Source organism: Nannobrachium achirus (genome assembly GCF_963921795.1).
Source record: "Nannobrachium achirus genome assembly, chromosome: 21".
Classification (NCBI taxonomy): Eukaryota; Metazoa; Chordata; class Actinopteri; order Myctophiformes; family Myctophidae; genus Nannobrachium; species Nannobrachium achirus.
The window spans coordinates 2,893,774-2,918,522 of record NC_137828.1 but is presented as its reverse complement, the minus strand read 5'-3'; positions in this window follow the sequence as shown (position 1 = coordinate 2,918,522).

Genomic DNA, 24,749 nt, shown 5'->3' with positions numbered 1-24,749 from the left:
ATTTTACACTTGGCTGCGCTCTGAAAATATCAGTTCTACAACGCGTCGCAACGTGATCCATTGTGAGCTTGTAGATCTGCTATTTTCAGAGTGCAACCCAAACATAAAATGACTTTTCTTTTAGTTCTACTGGATCTCTTCTCCACTAGTCCCTCCCTAACACTTTAGTCTAGTTTATATTTGTCAATATATTTAGTCTTAGTTTTAATCATCATAGCTTTGTTTTTATTTAGTTTTCATCAATGAAAAAGGTTAATCGACCAACATTAATACATTCATTTTCGATTAATGTATTAACCCATTCAAGCCGGGAAAGCATCCGTGTAATTTTCCAGGGGGTCCCAGCACACACACACACACACACACACACACACACACACACACACACACACACACACACACACACACACACACACACACACACACACACACACACACACAGGGGCGTCACAAGGGGGGAGGGGGGGGGGGGAGTGGGACTGAGTTACTAGGGCCCAAGGTGGAGGGGCCTTAATTATTTTATACTTTAACTCAGGGGTCTTCAACGTTTTCAGGCCAAGGACCCCATTAGTTGAGAGAGAGATGAAGCAGGGACCCCTTAGTTGAGAGAGAGATGAAGCAGGGGCCCCTTAGTTGAGAGAGAGATGAAGCAGGGACCCCTTAGTTGAGAGAGAGATGAAGCAGGGACCCCTTAGCTGAGAGAGAGATGAAGCAGGGACCCCTTAGCTGAGAGAGAGATGAAGCAGGGACCCCTTAGCTGAGAGAGAGATGAAGCAGGGACCCCTTAGCTGAGAGAGAGATGAAGCAGGGACCCCTTAGCTGAGAGAGAGATGAAGCAGGGACCCCTTAGTTGAGAGAGAGATGAAGCAGGGACCCCCACAACCTGTTCATAGATTCCATATAGTTTCATTGTTTGACAGCACAATCATCAGTGTATTTTGGATTCATGTCAATGTGTGTTTTCAGATATTTAACCACTTGAACCGTCAATACTTAATAAACTTGACCTTTTACTCTGTACTTAGTCTGCTCTTTTTCCCCTCTACACCAAACCTCTTTGCCGAAAATAGACGATCTACAAGCTCACAACGCCTCGCATCGCGACGCGTTGTGAGCTTGTAGATCGGCTATTTTTGGCAAAAGTTCTCTGAATATGGATGCTATGGTTTAAGTGGATAATATAAAAAAGGAGGAAACAAAGTTTCTATCACACAAAGATTTGGAGGACCCCCTGTAGTAACTCTGAGGACCCCCTAGGGGTCCCGGACCCTCTGTTGAAGACCCCTGCTTTAACTATTGAAAAATAGCAAATATACAAGCTTACATCTCGGCACCGAGTGCCGCGTTGCGATCTGTTTTATTTTTTTATTTTTTTGTGAAAATGTAATGCCAATCTTTGAATAAATGTATTTTTAAAGGAATATTTGAAACTCAAATTGTGCTTCTGGGGGGTCCCGGGAACTAAATATTTTGAGATGGGGGTCCCTGGCCAAATACATACCATTTTGGGGGTCCTTCAAGGTTTGAGCACCACTGACATATAGAAACATAGGGTTTAAAAAAGGATTTGAAATATTCAAATACTTGCACAAAATTGTTCATGATTTTTCAAAAATAGCAGATCTACAAGCTCACAGCGCGGCATTGAGTCCCGCGCTGTGAGCTTGTATATCTGCTATTTTTCAATAGTTAAAGCACTAAATAATGCGTTCCCAGTGGGTTTAACCCCTCCTCACCCTATGAAGAACATTCATGGGGGGCCTTCAGTGAATCCTTGAGTTACTAGGGCCCAAGGTGGAGGGGCCTTAATTATTTTATACTTTAGCTATTGAAAAATAGCAAATATACAAGCTCACAGCACGGCACCGAGTGCCGCGCTGTGAGCTTGTAGATCTGCTTGTGAGCTTGTAGATCTGCTATTTTCAGAGCGCAACCAAACATAAAATGACTTTTCTTTTAGTTCTACTGGATCTCTTCTCCACTAGTCCCTCCCTAACATTTTAGTCTAGTTTATATTTGTCAATATATTTAGTCTTAGTTTTAATCATCAAAACTTTGTTTTTATGTAGTTTTCCTCAATGAAAAAGGTTAATCGACCAACATTAATACATTCATTTTGGATTAATGTATTAACCCATTCAAGATGGGAAAGCATCCGTTTTATTTTCCAAGGGGTCCCAGCACACACACACACGCACGCACACACACACACACACACACACACACACACACACACACACACACACACACACACACACACACACACACACACACACACACACACACACACACACACACACACACACACACACACACACACACACACACACACACACACACACACACACACACACACACACACACAGGGGCGTCACAAGGGGGGAGGGGGGAGTGGGACTGAGTTACTAGGGCCCAAGGTGGAGGGGCCTTAATTATTTTATACTTTAACTCAGGGGTCTTCAACGTTTTCAGGCCAAGGACCCCTTAGCTGAGAGAGAGATGAAGCAGGGACCCCTTAGTTGAGAGAGAGATGAAGCAGGGACCCCCACAACCTGTTCATAGATTCCATATAGTTTCATTGTTTGACAGCACAATCATCAGCGTATTTTGGATTCATGTCAATTTGTGTTTTCAGATATTTAACCACTTGAACCGTCAATACTTAATAAACTTGACCTTTCACTCTGTACTTAGTCTGCTCTTTTTCCCGCCTCACAGCGCGAGGCGTTGTGAGCTTGTAGATCGGCTATTTTTGGCAAAAGTGGATGCTATGGTTTAAGTGGTTAATATAAAAAAGGAGGAAACAAAGTTTCTATCACACAAAGATTTGGAGGACCCCCTGTAGTAACTCTGAGGACCCCCTAGGGGTCCCGGACCCCCTGTTGAAGACCCCTGCTTTAACTATTGAAAAATAGCAAATATACAAGCTTACAGCACGGCACAGAGTGCCGCGTTGCGATCTGTTTTTTTTTTTTTTCTTTTTTTAGAAAATGTGATGCCAATCTTTGAATAAATATATTTTTAAGCGAATATTTGAAATTCAAATTCTGCTTCTGGGGGGTCCCTGGAACTAAATATTTTGAGATGGGGGTCCCTGGCCAAATACATACCATTTTACCACATGAAAAGGTTTGAGCACCACTGACATAGAAACATAGGTTTTTCAAAAAACTTTAGAAGGATTTGAGATATTCAAATACAAATGTTCATGATTTTTCAAACATAGCAGATCTACAAGCTCACAGCGCGGCATTGAGTCCTGCGCTGTGAGCTTGTATATCTGCTATTTTTCAACAGTTAAAGCACTAAATAATGCGTTCCCAGTGGGTTTAACCCCCTCCTCCCCCTATGAAGAACATTCATGGGGGGCCTGCAGTGAATCCTTGAGTTTTTAGGGCCCAAGGTGGAGGGGCCTTGATTATTTTATAGCTATTGAAAAATAGCAAATATACAAGCTCACAGCACGGCACCGAGTGCCGCGCTGTGAGCTTGTAGATCTGGTATTTTTTGTGAAAATGTAATGTAAATCTTTGAATACATGTATTTTTAAGCAAATATTTGTAACTCAAAATTTGCTTCTGTGGGGGTCCCTGGAACTAAATATTTTGAGATGGGGGTCCCTGGCCAAATACATACCATTTTGGGGGTCCTTCACATGAAAAAGTTTGAGCATCACTGACATAGAAACATACGTTTTTCAAAAAACAATAGAAGGATTTGAAATATTCAAATACTTGCACAAATGTTAATGATTTTTCAAAAATAGCAGATCTACAAGCTCACAGCGCGGCATTGAGTCCCGCGCTGTGAGCTTGTAGATCTTTTTTTTTTTTTTTTTTATAATTTTTATCCCACAATTTTGTAACCCATTTTTTCACCCAGTGCCAATTGCCTATGTAATCCTGGGCTCTGCTCTCCCTCTGCCAACCTGGGGAGGCAACGGACTGACCTCATGCTTCCTTCTATGCATGAGTAGTCCAAGTTGCTTCTTTTCACCTGACAGTGGAGATTTCCCTAGTTTGGACGTAGCGCGTGGAAGGAACACGTTATTCCAACCAGTTCCTTTCCCCTCCATCAGGCGCCCCGGCTGGCCAGGGGGAGGCAGTATAGAGACCAGGATTACGTGCATGTTTTTGTGAGGGTATCAACCCTAGGAGACACGGGGAGAACATGCAAACTCCACACAGAAAGGCCCTATCGCCAACCCCACCTAGGGTGTGGGCGCTGATGACGCGGAGGAGGAACACGCCGCCAGCGCCCACAGCGTCCCCCGGCGGGAATCGAACCCAGGACCTTCTAGCTGTGAGGCGAAGCGCTAACCACTGCGCCACCGTGCCTCTAAGAGCTTGTAGATCTTAAAGATTTTAGACTTTCAATCTACGGGTGATTTTGATGACAAAATGTATTTAGTCGTTGCCTTGATGGTGTCGCAATGCCTGATTTTACACTTGGCTGCGCTCTGAAAATATTAGTTCTACAACGCGTCGCAACGTGATGCATTGTGAACTTGTAGATCTGCTATTTTCAGAGTGCAACGCAAACATGAAATGACTTTTCTTTTAGTTCTACTGGATCTCTTCTCCACTAGTCCCTCCCTAACATTTTAGTCTAGTTTATATTTGTCATTTTGGGGGTCCTTCACATGAAAAGGTTTGAGCACCACTGACATATAGAAACATAGGGTTAAAAAAAAAAAAAAAAAGGATTTGAAATATTCAAATACTTGAACAAATAATTGTTCATGATTTTTCACACATAGCAGATCTATAAGCTCACAGCGCGGCATTGAGTGCCGCGCTGTGAACTTGTATATCTGCTATGTTTCAATAGTTAAAGCACTAAATAACACGTAATAATGCGTTCCTATTAAAGCCCCCTCCCCCTATGAAGAACATTCATGGGGGGCCCGCAGTGAATCCTTGTACCCAGGGCCCAGAATTTGGTGCCACACCCCTGCGCGCACACACACACACACACACACACAACACACACACACACACACACACACACACACACACACACACACACACACACACACACACACACACACACACACACACACACACACACACACACACACACACACACACACACACACACACACACACACACACACACACAGACATGCGCGCACACAGACAGGGGCGTCACAAGGGGTAGGGTGGGAGTGGGACTGAGTTACTAGGGCCCAAGGTGGAGGGGCCTTAATTATTTTATACTTTAGCTATTGAAAAATAGCAAATATACAAGCTAACGCTGTGAGCTTGTAGATCTGCTATTTTTTGTGAAAATGTAATGTAAATCTTTGAATACATGTATTTTTAAGGAAATATTTTAACTAAAATTTTGCTTCTGGGGGGTCCCTGGAACTAAATATTTTGAGATGGGGGTCCCTGGCCAAATACATACCATTTTGGGGGTCCTTCACATGAAAAAGTTTGAGCATCACTGACATAGAAACATACGTTTTTCAAAAAACATTAGAAGGATTTGAAATATTCAAATACTTGCACAAATGTTCATGATTTTTCAAAAATAGCAGATCTACAAGCTCACAGCGCGGCATTGAGCGCCGCGCTTTGAGCTTGTAGATCTTAAAGATTGTATACTCTCAATCTACGGGTGATTTTGATGACAAAATGTATTTAGTCGTTGCCTTGATGGTGTCGCAATGCCTGATTTTACACGTGGCTGCGCTCTGAAAATATTAGTTCTACAACGCGTCGCAACGTGATGCATTGTGAACTTGTAGATCTGCTATTTTCAGAGTGCAACGCAAACATAAAATGACTTTTCTTTTAGTTCTACTGGATCTCTTCTCCACTAGTCCCTCCCTAACATTTTAGTCTAGTTTATATTTATCAATATATTTAGTCTTAGTTTTAATCATCAAAACTTTGTTTTTATTTAGTTTTCCTCAATGAAAAAGGTTAATCGACCAACATTAATACATTCATTTTGGATTAATGTATTAACCCATTCAAGCTGGGAAAACATCCGTTTTATTTTCCAAGGGGTCCCAGCACACACACACACACGCGCACGCGCACGCACACACACACACACACACACACACACACACACACACACACACACACACACACACACACACACACACACACACACACACACACACACACACACACACACACGCGCGCACACAGACAGGGGCGTCACAAGGGGTAGGGTGGGAGTGGGACTGAGTTACTAGGGCCCAAGGTGGAGGGGCCTTAATTATTTTATACTTTAGCTATTGAAAAATAGCAAATATACAAGCTAACGCTGTGAGCTTGTAGATCTGCTATTTTTTGTGAAAATGTAATGTAAATCTTTGAATACATGTATTTTTAAGGAAATATTTTAACTAAAATTTTGCTTCTGGGGGGTCCCTGGAACTAAATATTTTGAGATGGGGGTCCCTGGCCAAATACATACCATTTTGGGGGTCCTTCACATGAAAAAGTTTGAGCATCACTGACATAGAAACATACGTTTTTCAAAAAACATTAGAAGGATTTGAAATATTCAAATACTTGCACAAATGTTCATGATTTTTCAAAAATAGCAGATCTACAAGCTCACAGCGCGGCATTGAGCGCCGCGCTTTGAGCTTGTAGATCTTAAAGATTGTATACTCTCAATCTACGGGTGATTTTGATGACAAAATGTATTTAGTCGTTGCCTTGATGGTGTCGCAATGCCTGATTTTACACGTGGCTGCGCTCTGAAAATATTAGTTCTACAACGCGTCGCAACGTGATGCATTGTGAACTTGTAGATCTGCTATTTTCAGAGTGCAACGCAAACATAAAATGACTTTTCTTTTAGTTCTACTGGATCTCTTCTCCACTAGTCCCTCCCTAACATTTTAGTCTAGTTTATATTTATCAATATATTTAGTCTTAGTTTTAATCATCAAAACTTTGTTTTTATTTAGTTTTCCTCAATGAAAAAGGTTAATCGACCAACATTAATACATTCATTTTGGATTAATGTATTAACCCATTCAAGCTGGGAAAACATCCGTTTTATTTTCCAAGGGGTCCCAGCACACACACACACACGCGCACGCGCACGCACACACACACACACACACACACACACACACACACACACACACACACACACACACACACACACACACACACACACACACACACACACACACACACACACACACACACACAGGGGCGTCACAAGGGGGGAGGGGGGGAGTGGGACTGAGTTACTAGGGCCCAAGGTGGAGGGGCCTTAATTATTTTATACTTTAACTCAGGGGTCTTCAACGTTTTCAGGCCAAGGACCCCTTAGTTGAGAGAGAGATGAAGCAGGGACCCCTTAGTTGAGAGAGAGATGAAGCAGGGACCCCTTAGCTGAGAGAGAGATGAAGTAGGGACCCCTTAGTTGAGAGAGAGATGAAGCAGGGACCCCCACAACCTGTTCATAGATTCCATATAGTTTCATTGTTTGACAGCACAATCATCAGCCTATTTTGGATTCATGTCAATTTGTGTTTTCAGATATTTAACCACTTGAACCGTCAATACTTAATAAACTTGACCTTTCACTCTGTACTTAGTCTGCTCTTTTTTCCGCCTCACAGCGCGAGGCGTTGTGAGCTTGTAGATCGGCTATTTTTGGCAAAAGTGGATGCTATGGTTTAAGTGGTTAATATAAAAAAGGAGGAAACAAAGTTTCTATCACACAAAGATTTGGAAGACCCCCTGTAGTAACTCTGAGGACCCCCTAGGGGTCCCGGACCCTCTGTTGAAGACCCCTGCTTTAACTATTGAAAAATAGCAAATATACAAGCTTACAGCACGGCACAGAGTGCCGCGTTGCGATCTGTTTTTTTTTTTTTTTTGTGAAAATGTAAAGCCAATCTTTGAATAAATATATTTTTAAGCGAATATTTGAAATTCAAATTCTGCTTCTGGGGGGTCCCTGGAACTAAATATTTTGAGATGGGGGTCCCTGGCCAAATACATACCATTTTGGGGGTCCTTCACATGAAAAGGTTTGAGCACCACTGACATATAGAAACATAGGGTTAAAAAAAAAAAAGGATTTGAAATATTCAAATACTTTGATGATTTTTCAAACATAGCAGATCTACAAGCTCACAGCGCGGAATTGAGTGCCACGCTGTGAACTTGTATATCTGCTATTTTTCAATAGTTAAAGCACAAAATAACACGTAATAATGCGTTCCCAGTCTAAATGGGTTAAACCCCCTCCTCCCCTATATGAAGAACGTTCATGGGGGGCCCGCAGTGAATCCTTGTACCCAGGGCCCAGAATTTGGTGCCACACCCCTGCACACACACACACACACACACACACACACACACACACACACACACACACACACACACACACACACACACACACACACACACACACACACACACACACACACACACACACACACACACACACACACACACACACACACACACACACACACACAGACATGCGAGCACACAGACAGGGGCGTCACAAGGGGTAGGGTGGGAGTGGGACTGAGTTACTAGGGCCCAAGGTGGAGGGGCCTTAATTATTTTATACTTTAGCTATTGAAAAATAGCAAATATACAAGCTAACAGCGTGGCACTCGGTGCCGCGCTGTGAGCTTGTAGATCTGCTATTTTTTTGTGAAAATGTAATGTAAATCTTTGAATACATGTATTTTTAAGGAAATATTTGAACTAAAATGTTGCTTCTGGGGGGTCCCTGGAACTAAATATTTTGAGATGGGGGTCCCTGGCCAAATACATACCATTTTGGGGGTCCTTCACATGAAAAAGTTTGAGCATCACTGACATAGAAGCATAGGTTTTTCAAAAACACCTTAGAAGGATTTCACATATTCTGCTATTTTTTTCTGAAAATGTAATGTAAATTTTGGGGGTCCCTGGAACTAAATATTTTGAGATGGGGTCCCTGGCCAAATACATACAATTTTGGGGGTCCTTCACATGAAAAAGTTTGAGCATCACTGACATAGAAACATAGGTTTTTTCAAAAAAGAAGAAAAAAAGGATTTGAAATATTCAAATACTTGCTCAAAATTGTTCATGATAAAAAAATAGCAGATCTACAAGCTCGCAGCGCGGCATTGAGTGCCGCGCTGTGAGCTTGTAGATCTGCTATTTTTCAATAGTTAAAGCACAAAATAATGTGCAATAATCCGTTCCCAGTCTAAATGGGTTAAATCCCCTCCTCCCCCTATGAAGAACATTATGAAGGATCTGCTAGTCTTTGAATACATGTATTTTTAAGCGAATATTTGCAACTCAAATTTTGCTTCTCGGGGGTCCCTGAAACAAAATATTTTGAGATGGGGGTCCCTGGCCAAATACATACCATTTTGGGGGTCCTTCACATGAAACAGTTTGATCATCACTGACATAGAAACATACGTTTTTCAAAAAACATTAGAAGGATTTGAAATATTCAAATACTTCACAAATGTTCATGATTTTAAAAAAAGAATAGCAGATCTACAAGCTCGCAGCGCTGCATTGAGTGCAGCACTGTGAGCTTGTATATCTTAAAGATTTTAGACTTTCAATCTACGGTTGATTTTGACGACCAATTTTTGGCAGTGCTTTGATGGTGTCGCAATGCCTGATTTTACACTTGGCTGCACTCTGAAAATATCAGTTCTACAACGCGTCGCAACGTGATGCATTGTGAGCTTGTACAGTAGATCTGCTATTTTCAGAGCACAACCCAAACATAAAATTACTTTTCTTTTAGTTCTACTGGATCTCTTCGTCTAGTTTATATTTGTCAATATATTTAGTCTTCATAGCTAATCATCATAATCATAATGATCATAGCTTTGTTTTTATTTGGTTTATATCAATAAAAAAGGTTAATTGACGAACATTAATACATTCATTTTTCGATTAATGTATTAACCCATTAACCCACGCACACAGCGTGATGTCACTTCTACATGGCTTGTTTAAATTTCTAATTATTATTCTAAGCCTGGCAGAGCGGTTTTGCAGTGTGTGAAGTACTGGCGTAGAGGCAGCTGTTCATTCAGTCTCATGCCATAGTTCCTGTCTAGCTTTCCACCATAACGGTAACTCTGGCCTGCGCTCTCACACACTGACACACAGTGGTAAACATTTAGGCTGCCTGCTCCAAAGACAAACACCATGAAAAACACTCTGCTAGTATCCTCAATTTATTCTGAGAAATTCTGACAGGTAATTAATGTAATACTATCAATCTGTGAAATTACTAATCATCAGTGTTGTGCTAGTTACTGAAAACCAGTAACTCGTTACCGTTCCTAGTTAATTAATTTTAAACACTTTAGTGATTAGTTACACAAAAAATGTATGCGTTACTCTGAAAAGTATTTTAGTTGGTCTCCCATTAATGACCTTATAGCTTTCATTTTCATCACTTGATATGCATTGCACTGAACTCTGCTAAGCAATGTGGTCTATACCAGTGGTTCCCAAACAAGAAATTAGACTTACCCAAAATAGTGAAAACAGCAGATCTACAAGCTCACAACACATCACTTTGCGACGCATTGTGAGCTTGTAGATTAGCTGTTTTCACTACTAACCCTAAACCTAACCTTAACCCTAACCTCAGTAAAACTATGCCTAAACCTAACCCCTAACCCTAAACCTAACCTTAACCCTAACCCTAAACTCAGCAAAACTATGTCTAATCCTAATCCTAATCCTAACCCTAACCCTAAACCTAATCCTAACCCTAACCTCAGTAAAACTATGCCTAACCCTAACCTTAACCTCAGTAAAACTATGCCTAAACCTAACCTAACCCTAACCAATGTTCCCTCTAAGCTGCGCGCCCGCGCACAACTCAGGACGCTGTCGCGCACGACAAATCTTTGTAGCGCACGGCAGATTAACACCAATAGATTTGTGAAACGCAGCAGTTGATTTTTTTGTGTACTCAGACTCTGTCTGCCTGCATATGCTTAACATAGGCAGCGCTAGGTCTCTCTCTCTCTCTCTCTCTCTCTCTCTCTCTCTCCTCTCTCTCTCTCTCTCTCTCTCTCTCTCTCTCTCTCTCTCTCTCTCTCTCTCTTTCGGTGCCTCGGCTGCCTCCCCCCTCTCGCCAAATTCTCTCCCTCTCGCTCTCTGTCTCCGTCTCTCGACTCTCGCTCGCCTCCCCCCTCCTCTCTCTCTATCTCTCTCTCTCACACACACACATGCACGCAGGCACGTGTGGTAAACACAGACTTCTTCGGACTAAATTGTTTTATTGCCGTCATTAAACTTTCTCAGTTACATCTTCTATGAGTGCATTAACGTTAGCAACAGCGTGGCTGTAGGGAAGGCTACCAAAACAAAACGCATGTGCTTTGCTTCGCGTATCAGAAGCTCAAAGGACCATGGTTGCTAATGTGCAGTTTCATAAAGAAATCCCCCGCCTGTGCACAGCAGAGATTAGACCTACAGTACACACTACTCCTCCATCCAGCTTCCAGGTATGAACTATATAAACTGCAATGTTTCTCTGGAGCTGACGAGCTTGGCGTCTCACCTTCACGACAAGTTACAGTAACAAAAATAACTCCAGTCCTGTAATGCATTGGTCCCAAATTGGGTCTGGGGACCCCCGGGGATCTTGAGGTAGTTCCAGGGGTCCCCAGCAAAAGTTAGGAACCAAATGGACCCTTATGTAACTCAGAGTGTACAAATGGAACCCCACACTCAGAGTTAAATTAATTTGTTGATTTTATAAAAAATATAAATTGGGTTAGGGTTAGGGAGAGAGTCCACCTCTCTGTAAGGTTATGGGCTAGCTTAGGTCATATTATATGATTACATTTTTGGGAAAGCAATCTACAAGGTCAAAAGCCAGTGTTAATTTAAATTGAGTGTGAAATGGTAGGCCTATACCAAATTTTCGCATGCATGCTTACATTGGCACTTTGGCACATACAGTAGGCTACACATAGTGCTTTTGGACTGTATTTTATTCATAATAATGACACTTCTTTAGATGTGTCAATATCAAAATGTCAATGTATTGTTATTTTGACTCATATTTAGGCCCATTGTTTGTATTGTATTTACACAACATGTTGTCAACATGTGTATATACTATATAAGATAGATAGATTTATTATCCCAAGGGGGGAAATCAGTCTGTAGGCCTAATACTGAATAATAATGGATATAAAACCCTTTTTCCCCCGTCTTCTTAAATTTAACTGTCCTATAGCCTACAGTTTATAAACAGTAGTCGAACCGCTATTACTTATTCTGTAATTAAATTTGAATAAGCCATAACTTGACATGACTTGACGCACTGACACAGTATACACTCGTGCACTCGACATATTTGCTCATCAGTGCTCAAGTTGTGCTCAGAAGGTTTGAGTGTTTGCTCAGACCGAAAAAAAATTAGAGGGAACATTGACCCTAACCCTAACCCTATAACCGCAGTCGACCCAACAGGAGGAGGTGACACAGGAAGATTCAGGACTACACTCAGCTTTAGCTGCATAAACATAACACAAAGTAATGGAGTAACGCACCATGTAGTAACGGTACTGAGTTACTGAATAAAAACAAAATGCGTTAGAGTACTCGTTACTGAAAAAGGGAATTACAGTAACGCGTCGGTTTGTAACGCGTTAGTCACATGCAGACATTTTTATAAAATGTATTTCCATGTACTTTCAAAATATAAAATGTATATGAGAAATGAGAAAAATGAGAAATTTGTATCTCAAATCCATTTCTCTGGCCTGTGTTTATATTTAGTGTTTTGATCAGAGTCCTGCAAGCCTGTCGGAACGCGACCAGGGCGGGCCGGGCTCAGAACCATGCTCGGAACCAGGGGCGTCACATGGGGGGTAAAAGTGGGACTGAGTTACCAGGGTCCAAGGTGGAGGGGCCTTCATTAGTTTATACTTTAACTATTGAAAAATAGCAGATATACAAGGTCACAGCACGGCACCGAGCGCTGCGAGCTTGTAGATCTGCTATTTTTTGAAAAGTCGTGAAGATGTGTGCAAATCTTTGAATATATGTATTTTTTTAAGCAGACATTTGTAACTAAAATTTTGCTCCTGGGGGGTCCCTGGAAAAAAATATTTTGAGATGGGGGTCCGTGGCTAAATGCCTATCATGTTGGGGATCCTTCACATGAAAACGTTTGAGAACCTCTGATATAGAAACATAGTTTTTTAAGGATTTGAAATATTCAAAGACTTGCACAAATTTGCATGATTTTTCAAAAATAGCAGATCTACAAGCTTGCAGCGCGGCACTCGGTGCCGCGCTGTGAGCTTGTAGATCTGCTATCATATGTAATTTGTCGTGTCATGAGTACAGTTCATTACGGGACGCATCTTTTCTGTATTTTACGAGACGGTTTGTTGTAACCTCGGTAGCCGACAAATATCAATGTCTAATGTTCTGCTGTGAGGATAATATACAGTAACAATACATCATAACAAACGGTGGCTGGAGGAAGATTTCTTACTTGTGATGTGTGTGTTGATGTGCTCTTGACTTCTTCTGTGTTTGTTCTAATCAGAGCACAAGCTCTAGCACACAGCTAAAGGGCTGTACATACTGTCTCCAACCACCGAATTGTCGTCGGAAAGTTCCGACTTTCTGACATGCATGCAGCTTTCCAAACTCAAATTAGGGGAAATCCTTTTCAGAAGTTGCAAGTGATGTCATTTTGTAGTTGAACCGGACCTTTCCGACACAAAGTTCGGGGTCAGTGACAGTATGGTCTGCCCTTGAGAGTGTAGCTGCTGCGCGCACCAGTGGAACCACGCACGAAAATAATGAATTAAATAAATAAGGGCTCTAGTTTTGATAATTGTTTTGACCCAGTATTTGTATTTTGTATCTCTGCGTACCCGTATCTTTCTGTACACGTTTAATGAACACAAAGAAGTCTAAGGGATGCCTCGTTCTTTATAGCACACAGTGTGTTACACTTGTATCTCCCAGAAAGGAACAATTTATCTTGGGCCGCAGAGTTTCGCTGCGCAACACAGCCGTTTGACAAACTATAAATAATACACAGTGGAGAAGGGGTAGGGGCATTATCTCCTCATTGCCTCTGGAAAGACACAGACACTCTGGAGATGTGGAGAGAATGAGACAAGTCTGCGGGTGCATTCACGTTGGCTCTGTATAATATTAATGCTGGAATTATGGAAGTGCTGAATGTATTCATAACAGCAGGATAAAGTACATGTCCACGAGACGTTTGATGTCCTTTCTTAAAACTGTGCATCAGAGACGCAGGACTACGAGCATCACTGCATAGCATGACACTGGGGTCGGTTCTCCATTCCGAAACCCCCCCCCATTTCGAAACACCCCGTTTTCGAAACCCCCCGTTTTCGAATTTTAAAATTCGAAAAGGGGGGGTTTCGGAATTGCAGTCGGGACCTCGCCATTCCGAAATTTTGAATTTGAGCAGATTATTCCACCAGCAGGGCTGAGCCAGAACGGCCAGAACCCCCGTCAACACTAGGGCTTTGCACATAAAGAGTGCTGCTGCATTATATCCTATATTATATTGACCTATAATTGCAACATGTCGATAATAAAGTGAACTAGAAGCAGTGCTCTTCCGAGCACAGGTCTCCACCAGGCCATGCGTCCTGGTGGTGCTACTGTATAATAGGCCAATGTAAATAGGCTGGCATATGTTCTTCACCTTAGACCTTTCATGGCAATCGGACACTGCATGCATGATTTGAGCATTGTGTTCCAAAAATGTGTTTTGCTAAAGTCTACCTGCTGGTGGCGCTATAACAAGCCAACGTGAAAAGGGTAGCATTTGTTCCTTGACATAGTGGGAACATGTTTGACAAATTTCACGGTAATCGAAAGCTGCGTTGATGATTTGAAGCATTTTGTTCAAAAACTGAGCAATCCTGCAAACTTTGGAAGCCAATATTAGCCAATTAGGATGGAACATGAAATATCAGATGGATCGGACTTGATCACATGACTATAGAGATACTGTGTACCGATTTGCATGATTTTTGGATAAGATCTCAAGGAATAATAGGAAAAAATGTGTTTTACATAAGTCGGCCTCCTGGTGGCGCTATAAAAGGCTGATGTGAAAAATGCAGGGAAAGGGTTTTTCCTTGGCCTCTAGGGAGTGCGCTTACAAAGTTTGAAACTGATCGGTGGAGTTATAGGTAAAACCACAAATCGGCCTGTTATAGCGCCACCATGAGGCTGATTTCAAAAATTTGAAGTGGCATTTCTTCCTCGACCTAGTGGGAACGTGTGTGCGCGATTTCATGATAATTGCACTTTGCGTTTGGGATTTGAGGCATTTTGTTCAAAACGGCTCAATCCTACAAACTTTGGAAGCCAATCTTAGCCAATCAGGATAGAATATTTAAAATCAGACAGATACGTGTCGATCACATGACTGTCGAGATACTGCCTACCGATTTGTAGGATTTTAGGACAAAATCTGTAAGAGTAGTGCACAGAAATGTGTTTTGGGAACATCGGCCACTAGGTGGCGCTAGAAAAGGCCCATTTGAAAAATTTAGGGCAGAGGTTCTAGATTGGCATCCAGGGAATGTGTGTGCTCACTTTGGCAGCGACCGGGCCAACGGCGACTGAGATTTGGCGCTCACAAACTGCGAGGACGCACGCACGCACGGACGGACGCACGGACGGACGGACGGACGCACGGACGGACGGACGGAGGGGAAAACATACTCTCCCTCAGCCTTCGGCTGGTGGAGACAATAATATGAATGCCATATAGGCCTATTAATTATATGGACGTATAATATGCATGACGCACTGTGCGTCCTGTGCGTCTGGGAACACATTGCCAAAGGGCACCAAAAAATAAAAAAAGAAGAAGAAAAGGCCAAGCCGATCATCATCATAGATTCAGAGCCTAATAACTAATATGTAGGCCTACCGGTATTTGCTCCGCCTAAAAATAAACACGGAATGCATGCCAAAATATTGCGTGATGCCTGATCAATGGTTGTTGTGATAATCGATTTGGGTGCACGGTGGTCGCCCGCAGTAAGTGCACCTGCAGGCTGGCTGTGCTGCTCCTGCATTCATTATCATTATTCATTACTGTCTGAAAAGTCATCCAATAAACTGAATAAAGACTGTGAATTGTGAATAGGCCTTTACCCTTTACCTATTGTCGCTGCCGGCCTGCCGCTGGTGATGTGATGTGATGCATTTTGAAGGTCCATGAAGAAGTAATCCGTTATTTGGGGTGACGACAACCAGAATGCAGAATAGACTATCATTAGTTGTCTGAAAATGTGCCACAATGGTTTAAATTATCTAATGTAACTTTGAGAAGCGCAGAGCTGGTCAGAGTCCATTCAGACCAGCTGTGGGACTGCTGCGCTAATTGGGTTGACTTGACTCGTTGACCCTATAGGCCTACTTGCGCTATTCGGTTTATTATTGAAAAATGGAAATGCAATGACAGTAGGCCTATTAATTCATTTGTCTGTCTGTCTGTCTGTCTGTCTGACAGACAGACAGACAGACAGACAGACAGACAGATTGATAATTTTCCCATTGCACACAAGAACGAAGTCAGTCAGTTCAGCACCGCAGGCAGCCCCTCATCACAGACAGCGTGTTAAAAATGGTTGCACTTACGTATATGAGACAGAAATGGGCCTCTAATATTTGACAATTTGGCCAATGTTTAATTTGTCATGTTAGAAATGTGCAGATTGGTTTGTTTACTGTTAAAATGGTGCATATTAAGTTAATCATCTGGGGACAAAATAATTTGGGTCCCAACCCACAGGTTGAGAACCACTGGTATAGCTCCCAGTTACCAATGGATCAATTAACGCGGTCATTATTTGCTTTCAAGGAAAAACAAACAATAGATGTGTGAATTGCGCCGGTCATTAGCTCCTGCTGTGACATCAAACGAATATGGTCCACCAATTGAGGATCAAAGTGGTGATGTCTGGAGGTTTGTAGTTATGAGTGGAGTTTTTGGTGTGGGGATTCGACAAGAGATGACATCTGCTAATTAGACTACAGTCTCACAGCTGAAAAAGGGAACTGCCTGAACTTCATGACAACTAGGCCTATAACTACTTGAAATGAATAAAGAATTTTGAGCAATACAATGGTTATATGTCACAGTTATGTGTCCACGACATTGCAAGCGCCGCGAAGGCCAGCGGACCTTAAAGTATTTCCAATTCCAATACTTTTATTTCTACTTCAGCATAAGGCTGATATTGTACTTTACTACACATCAAGTCTTTGTTTTTTGTAGATCTGATTTTCCAACTTAATGCATACCGGTGATTTGGTATTTTCGTTTCAGGGCAGATGGTCATTTATTGATCTCATGTGCACGCGCACACTCGGCTGTAGAGACTATTTGGAAAGTCTGTGAGCAGATCTAATTGTGGGGATACAAAAACGATGTTTTCTAGTCTTAATTGCATTATGATTTTGTTTTCTTGTTTCATTTAATTCAATTAGAAAATACAGCGCTGCAGTAGAGAATACAGGCAATGACACATTGTGCTCATGGTAGATCATAGAGCCATAGTTTATTTTGTGAGGAGTTGCTCAGAGAGTCAGATAAAAGGAAAGTGCCACTGGAGTGAGGAGAAATATATGTATCCTATGTATAGGCTGCGACCGAGTATTTCCCGGTGAATCTGTGCGCAAAGGTGGGGGCCGATGGGCAAGGAGGGTTGCGAGCTTATGAGAAACAACTAAAATAAGACCTTAAAACCTGGCGAAAACAGTTGCGTGCATTAGCGGAAGATGACGATAAAGGAAATCATTTAATGGAAAACATTAAATTAACTTCTGAAAAGCATACACGGCCTTAAAACATGGCAAAAACAGTTGTGTGCGTTAGCGCAAGATTAGATGAGGATAAAGGAAATCATTAAATGGAAAACATTAAATTAACTTCTGAGAAGGCTTCACCCACCTAAAAACTAGTGAACCGCGATGTTGCCACACGTGAATAATTGTGGTTGTAAACAATAACACAGACAATATAAATCCTTGTTGTGGGAAGAATATATCATCATGGCCCCAAATAACTTTTAAATATCTTGCAATTGGCGACGAGTCTCTTACTAAATCGGCAAGATTACATTACATAACATGATACATAAAAGCTAAGCTATATAACCTCTCCATCATCAGCAATAGTCAGTGGTTCGTGTCCACCACACTCCCAAGCCCCCACCGTTGCGCACAGATTCACCGGGAAATACTCGGTCGCGTATAGGCTATGCCTAAAATAGAATATTGCTGGCCAAATCGTGGCAAATAGAGACGCGCGGAGCGGGCTGCGAGGAGAGAGTGATAGAACAGAGAGGGAGTGCGAGAGGAGAGACAGACAGGGAGAGAGGAGAGATAGAGAGAGACGTCTTGTTAAACTAAGTATAGGCTCTATTATGATTTGTCTGGTTTATTGCAGGGTTTATCGCCGCTGGTTTTATTTTTTGATCGCCCGTTTCCGACCGAGATAAGCGCCGCAATTTTGCTGGGTTGCACTGTTGATTTGTATACATTGTATACATACATACATGAAAACTTGAATTGGGACATTGTGCATGAGTAGGCCTATACCGTTGTTATACTTACATTTTTATGTTAATAATCATTCATAATTCCATTGTTTTATTTGCTTTTTTTTTTTGCCGTGGAGTAAATCTCATGTCTAGGCCTACTTTGAAATAAATATACAAGTTCAGCTGTGAAAGATCACATTTTAAGCCTGGGCTTTGTTTAATTTGGCTTCTAATTTAGTGTGTAGACAAAACAATAAGTTAAGATAATACGATGTATAAAAAGCATACAAGTAAAGTGTCCCGTCTCACAGCTGTGTTGAGCGCAACTACAGCTCTGGGATGAAAGCTGCTGTTGGATGTTTTAAAAGGTGTGCGTTTAACTGTAAATTCTGTCTGGCATCATAACTTAGTTTCGAATACCGCTATGTGGTAGATGTGCGCACATTGTGTGTTGGGTCACAGGGGACGGGGACGGTGGGAGAGAATTAGAAATTAGTATAACAGACATTCATTGAGAATTATAGATCAGAAAAGGCCTTCTGAATGTGGATGGGTTTTTGGAGAGCTGTCCAAGAGCCCCAAATTACGCATGAACGAGAAGTAAGCTGCGTTTCAGAGAGAGAGAGAGAGAGAGAGAGAGAGAGAGAGAAGAGAGAGAGAGAGAGAGGCCGCCGCTGCAATCCATTTTGTGCCCGACTGCGCACTTTTTCTATGCACCACCCACATATCAAATTAATTAAACAGAGCAGGCATCACAACCATTGATCTGGCATCACGCATGCTTGCTTGCATGCATGCATGCATGCAGTGATTATTTTTAGGCGGCGAAAATATGAGTTATTATGATGATCATGATTCTTTTTTCTTTTTCTCTCATTTTTTGGTGCACTTTGGCAGCGATGCCTGACGCACCACCTGATACACGTGTTATCATATCCTATGGATGGGACTGTTATCAAAATTGTCATACCTTAGCCAAGGCTCAGTAGTCAGACTACCAACTACCAGTAGCTGGGTAGTCCCAATATCAACCTTAATATCAGCCTTGAGAAAGAAAAAAAAAAATTGTTCCCGAAGCGGGATTCGATACCGCTATGAGGTGGTTACCAGCCACCCGACGCTACCGTTCACGCCACTATAAACGACGGAGCCGCGCCGTCTCAGGCGCCGATGAGCCCCGAGAGCCGCCGCCGAGGGAGCGGTAGCGACCGAGTCGCCGCGGCGAACGGTGCGAACGGCGCATGAGCCGACTCAGCGGCGTTACCGAATTATGTGCCGTTATGGACAGAATAGTAAATTTTGACCAGGGGACTGCTCCCGTTACCGAGTCATGTGTAAAACCAAGCAAAAAACAAAAGTCCGCCAGCTGCCTTGGTTAGCTCAGTCGGTAGCGTCGGGGACTAGTAATCCGACGGCCGGGGTTCGATTCTCACTGACGGAGCGACCAGTATACTGTTCCTGTGAACGTGCATTGGCGCATGCGCATTGCAATGACAAGTCTATGGGCGATAACGGATCTACCAGCTCCTGGTAGTTGGTAGTCCGACTACTGAGCCTTGGCCAAGGCATGACAGGGGTGAAAACAGATCCATACCAAGGGAGGATAACACGGAGATCGGCTGGACGCACAGTGCGTGCGCGTAGAGAGAGAGAGAGAGAGAGAGAGAGAGAGAGAGAGAGAGAGAGAGAGAGAGAGAGAGAGAGAGAGAGAGAGTGTTATAGGCTATTCGGAATGGAGGAGTGCTATAGAAAAATAAATAACACCGCCATTTCGAATAATAAAGTCAATGTTCGAAAAGGCGGTGCCGTTTCCTTTCGAAATGGCGGGTCTTATATAACATTTGGACACACCGCCATTTCGAAGAATGGAATTCAATGGTCGGAATTGCGAGATTTCGGAAAGGCAACGTGCACCCCATGACACTTTGTGCCGCGCTGCAAGCTTGTATATCTGCTACATAAAGCATCTCTTCTGGGAGATTCTATTTAAAAAAAAAATCAGATGGGGGTCCACGGCTACATATATATAAACCTGGGGGTCCTTGACACTAAACGGTTTGAGGACCTCTGCACTAGACTACGCCTAGGAGTGGACAGAGCAGTGGACAAAGAGAAGAAACAGACAGGGTAGGACATCATGCAACACATCTGCAGGTGTCACCAAAATGATCCTAATAGTGTCAGCAGAATGGGTGTGGCAGAAGGAGTGTTGGATGTGGGGACAGTGTGTTTTAGGGACACATTGTCTGACAAACCCCAGTTTCCAGACTTTTGGTCGAGTGGCTTATGCCTCATTCACACTGCAGATATATAGTTGAACGTTTTGCTTGCTTGGTCAATGTTATCTCAATGGAAACCAGCTTTAAAGCTTTCAAAGCTTTGTTCTGTGTATGTCCTCTATCTTTAAAGCTGGTTTCCATTGAGATAACATTGACCAAGCAAGCAAAACGTTCAACTATATATCTGCAGTGTGAATGCAGCATTAGGCTTTTTTTCTTCTTGTATTTTTCACATTGTAGAAGGTGTGTCAGGTAGGGCTTTGTAAACGAGCATCAGTTGGTGTTAAAGACCAGGACGAACAGAGAAACCATCTAAATTCTCTGGAAGTTCAGACAGACAGACAGACAGACAGACAGACAGACAGACAGACAGACAGACAGACAGACAGACACTCACATCTTTTGAGGAGTTGAGGATTAGTCCAGTGTTCTATCCAGTGTTCTCCTCCATGATTCACACTGTAGGAAGAAATGATCATTTCTTTATTTGTAGCTTGTATCTTTTTTGGTTAGCCGACGCACGTACGTTACGAGTCATAACAAGCCATCTATGCCGGTTACAATCTATGTAGTTGGTTTTCAGAGGCTATGATCGATGTAAACATTAAATCTACAGTATTAGATTATAGTCACATGTCGCTATATAGTAGTAGTTATGTTTTGGACCATTGCACGAAGATGAATAATGGAAATGGTTATTTTCGAATGGGGAGACATTACTTCAGTGGATATGAAATGGAGAGCTACCTCTCCGGTACTTCAGAAACGTGTAGGCTACTCACTCATGGAAATGGAACCCTTATGGTGGAACTTTAAATACCCAGAGAAATCAAAAAATAAGTTTTTCACACTTTTAGAGCATATCTGTTGTGATAATATGGCCATAAGATTTGAGTATTTGTGTATTATTCCATGCCCCTAAACAACAGCGTAATGCATGATGACAAACAGGGATTGACACTAACGGTTGCCCGACTGCCCGGGGCAAGTAAATAAAAAGGTTGGGCAGGTGAATTGTGCTACTGGGTTGCCCGAACGGGCAAGTGCACATTTTGAGCAACATAATAATGAGATGTGTGCCTATACTTGAACAGGGGCTACAGGGCTAGTTGTCCGTCTCTCTCTCCCTCCGAAGTCCCTCCACACGCCCCCCACACACACTCACACACACACACACACACACTGAACGAACGCGCGTGCAGGCAGCCGCCAGCCAGTGGCTATGTGAGCTCCGTCAAAAACAGCGAATCTACAAGGCATACACACTCACATTATGCTACAGCATGGCCAGATTAATGCACGCACTTTACATGCTGAAGCACAGGTCACCAAACGTTGGGGAGAAAGTGAAAGAAGACAGAACTATTACCGCAAAAGTCGCTAAAACATTGACATGTCCGCGAACGGCGCGAAGCGTCTATTTTACGAGTGAAGCGTCTATTTTCCATGCTATCAACAGTGCTTTCCCGATGTTTCCCTCCCTGTATTGCGCTACATAAGGATTTAATCATGAGCAGCATGCATGTGCACTGCAGGGCAGCCTGCTTGTTAGCGTTCTGTGCTAACAACTAACATAAACACACAAACACATCTCCGACTCTGATGGTCTGCTGTCCAGCGTTGCCAGGTTTTGTTTGTGAGAGAGAAACAAGCAAGACTATTTTATTTTCTTCTTCCTTTTATGGTGTGTGTGTGTGTGTGTGTGTGTGTGTGTGTGTGTGTGTGTGTGTGTGTGTGTGTGTGTGTTGGGGGAGGGGGGGGGTAGTTGTAGAAAAAAGTACTCAAAGGTTTTACTTAACTCTTTCCCAGTCTCCGCTAAAATGGCTTGTCCTCAGATTAGCCGGGAATTTTTATTATTGTATTATGATCTAGAGTGCATTCATTCATTCAGGCCATCGGCACATCTTCACATCCCACGTGTCTCTTTTTGTTTTGTTTTCGTTGGTTAATGTTTACTTACCAGCGAAGATTCTAGCTCCCCATTGGAATATAATGGCGATTTGGCGGAGCCTTCTCCCCCCCCGGGAAGCTTCGCGTGCGCGTTTCGTGCACGTCAATGTGGTCACAATCAATGATCTCGGTATGTACCGTAACTCCAAGCATTTTCGTTTCAATCGGCTCCGTCAATGTTGCTAAGCTAGTGGCTGCTGTGTACACAGTAAGTCAATGAGAAAAAAACACCCATCCCCCTCTGGGCCCTCCCCCCTCCTCCTCGCACGCAGATGGGGTGTGCCGATATGTTGGGTAAGCCGATCTGGTGATAAAAAAGGTGTGCCGATATATTTTTTTTTATCTTTTTTTTTTTTCGTTTTTAATCACCTAGTGCGTATATGTGCGACCAGGCTGGGCCGTCTTGCGCAATAATGCGTATATGTGCGTTCAGGCTGAGAAAGAGTTAAGTAAAAGTATCAATACTGCAATATAGAAATACTCTTTTACAAGTAAAAGTACTAAAGTAAAAGCAAAAGTGCTAAAGTGGTTTACATATGTCTTATAATATTATAATGTATATCTGCAGTAAGTAACTAGTAACTAAAGTTTTCAAATAATTGTAGTGGAGTAAAAGTACAATATTAGGATCCAAGATGTGGAGTAGAAGTAAACGTATTGTACAGTACTTAAGTAAATATACTTTCCATCGCTGCGGGGGGGCAAGTGGCCAAGACCTGAGGGCAAGTAGAATATGGCCTGCACTTGCCCGACGGGCAAGTGCCTCTGAGACCTTACTGTCAACCCCTGCTATTTAATAATTCACAAGGTCAGAATAACTGACAGCTGCCTGTGTCAATCAACTTCAACTACTTCAACTTCAGCTACTCCTTGCGAGCCGCTGGTTTGTGTGGTTCACCGTTCCCCGCCTCCCCATTCGTCCTCTCTGCATATAGCAGAGCCATTGTGTAGCTGGCTTGCCTTGTCAGTCTATAGCGCAACGCTGTGATACTGAGCGCCTATCGTCAGCCCGCCCGTCTTTACATATTAATGTCTTCAATGAGTTATGGCCCGCCTACCTTTTGACCATCAAATCACATTCCTCCGAATGCTATGTCCCTCCTTTCTGGACCGTTTCACGAGGAACTGCGTCACCATAAAAAGGTGGAGCCAACGTGAGTACATTGTGCCTTTACTGAAACTGTCTAACTTATAGCCATAATGCTAAGCTACTGAACTAACCAACATCAAAGTCTACTCACTTGACATCCAGTCCAGCAGAGAGCAGTGTCTGTACAGCATCTCCTCCTGGATTGTTACAGCTGATGTCCAGATGCTTCAGATGGGAGGGGTTGAGGGCCACAGCTGATGCCAGAGAAGAACAGCCTTTCTCTGTGATTCCACAGCCTGACAGCCTGCAGAGAAATCAAGACTTTAACAAACTGCTGTTGATGCTCAAGTACACATCCACACACAGGAAAACACTATTTACCTGAGGGTCTGCAGTTGACAATGGGGAATTTCCCCTCCAGTACACAGAAGCTTGATACCGAAATCCAGCAGTCTGTTTAGACTCAGATCTAATTCTCTCAAATGGGAAGGATTGGAGCTGAGAAATGAGGCCAGGACTTCACAGCTTCTCTCGGACAACCAGCAGTGAATCAGTCTAAATGAAACAATTTAAAACAAGAATAAAATAAATAAATAACACAAGATGTTTCTGCTATGAATTAAAACTAAACCTGCTTAAAACCATCTATTTTACAAACACTATGTCTAGACATAACCCCAACCACACAAACACTACGCCTAAACCTAAGCTAACCCTAACCTCACAGAAAGGATAACCTCAAAACCCTGTCTGCCTGGGCCAAACATCTAAGAAAGAGGTTCACCCAATACAGACCAGTGGTGTAATGTAACTAAAAACAAGATCTGTACAAATCTTAGGTATTTCTTTATGTTACGTGATAATGTCCATT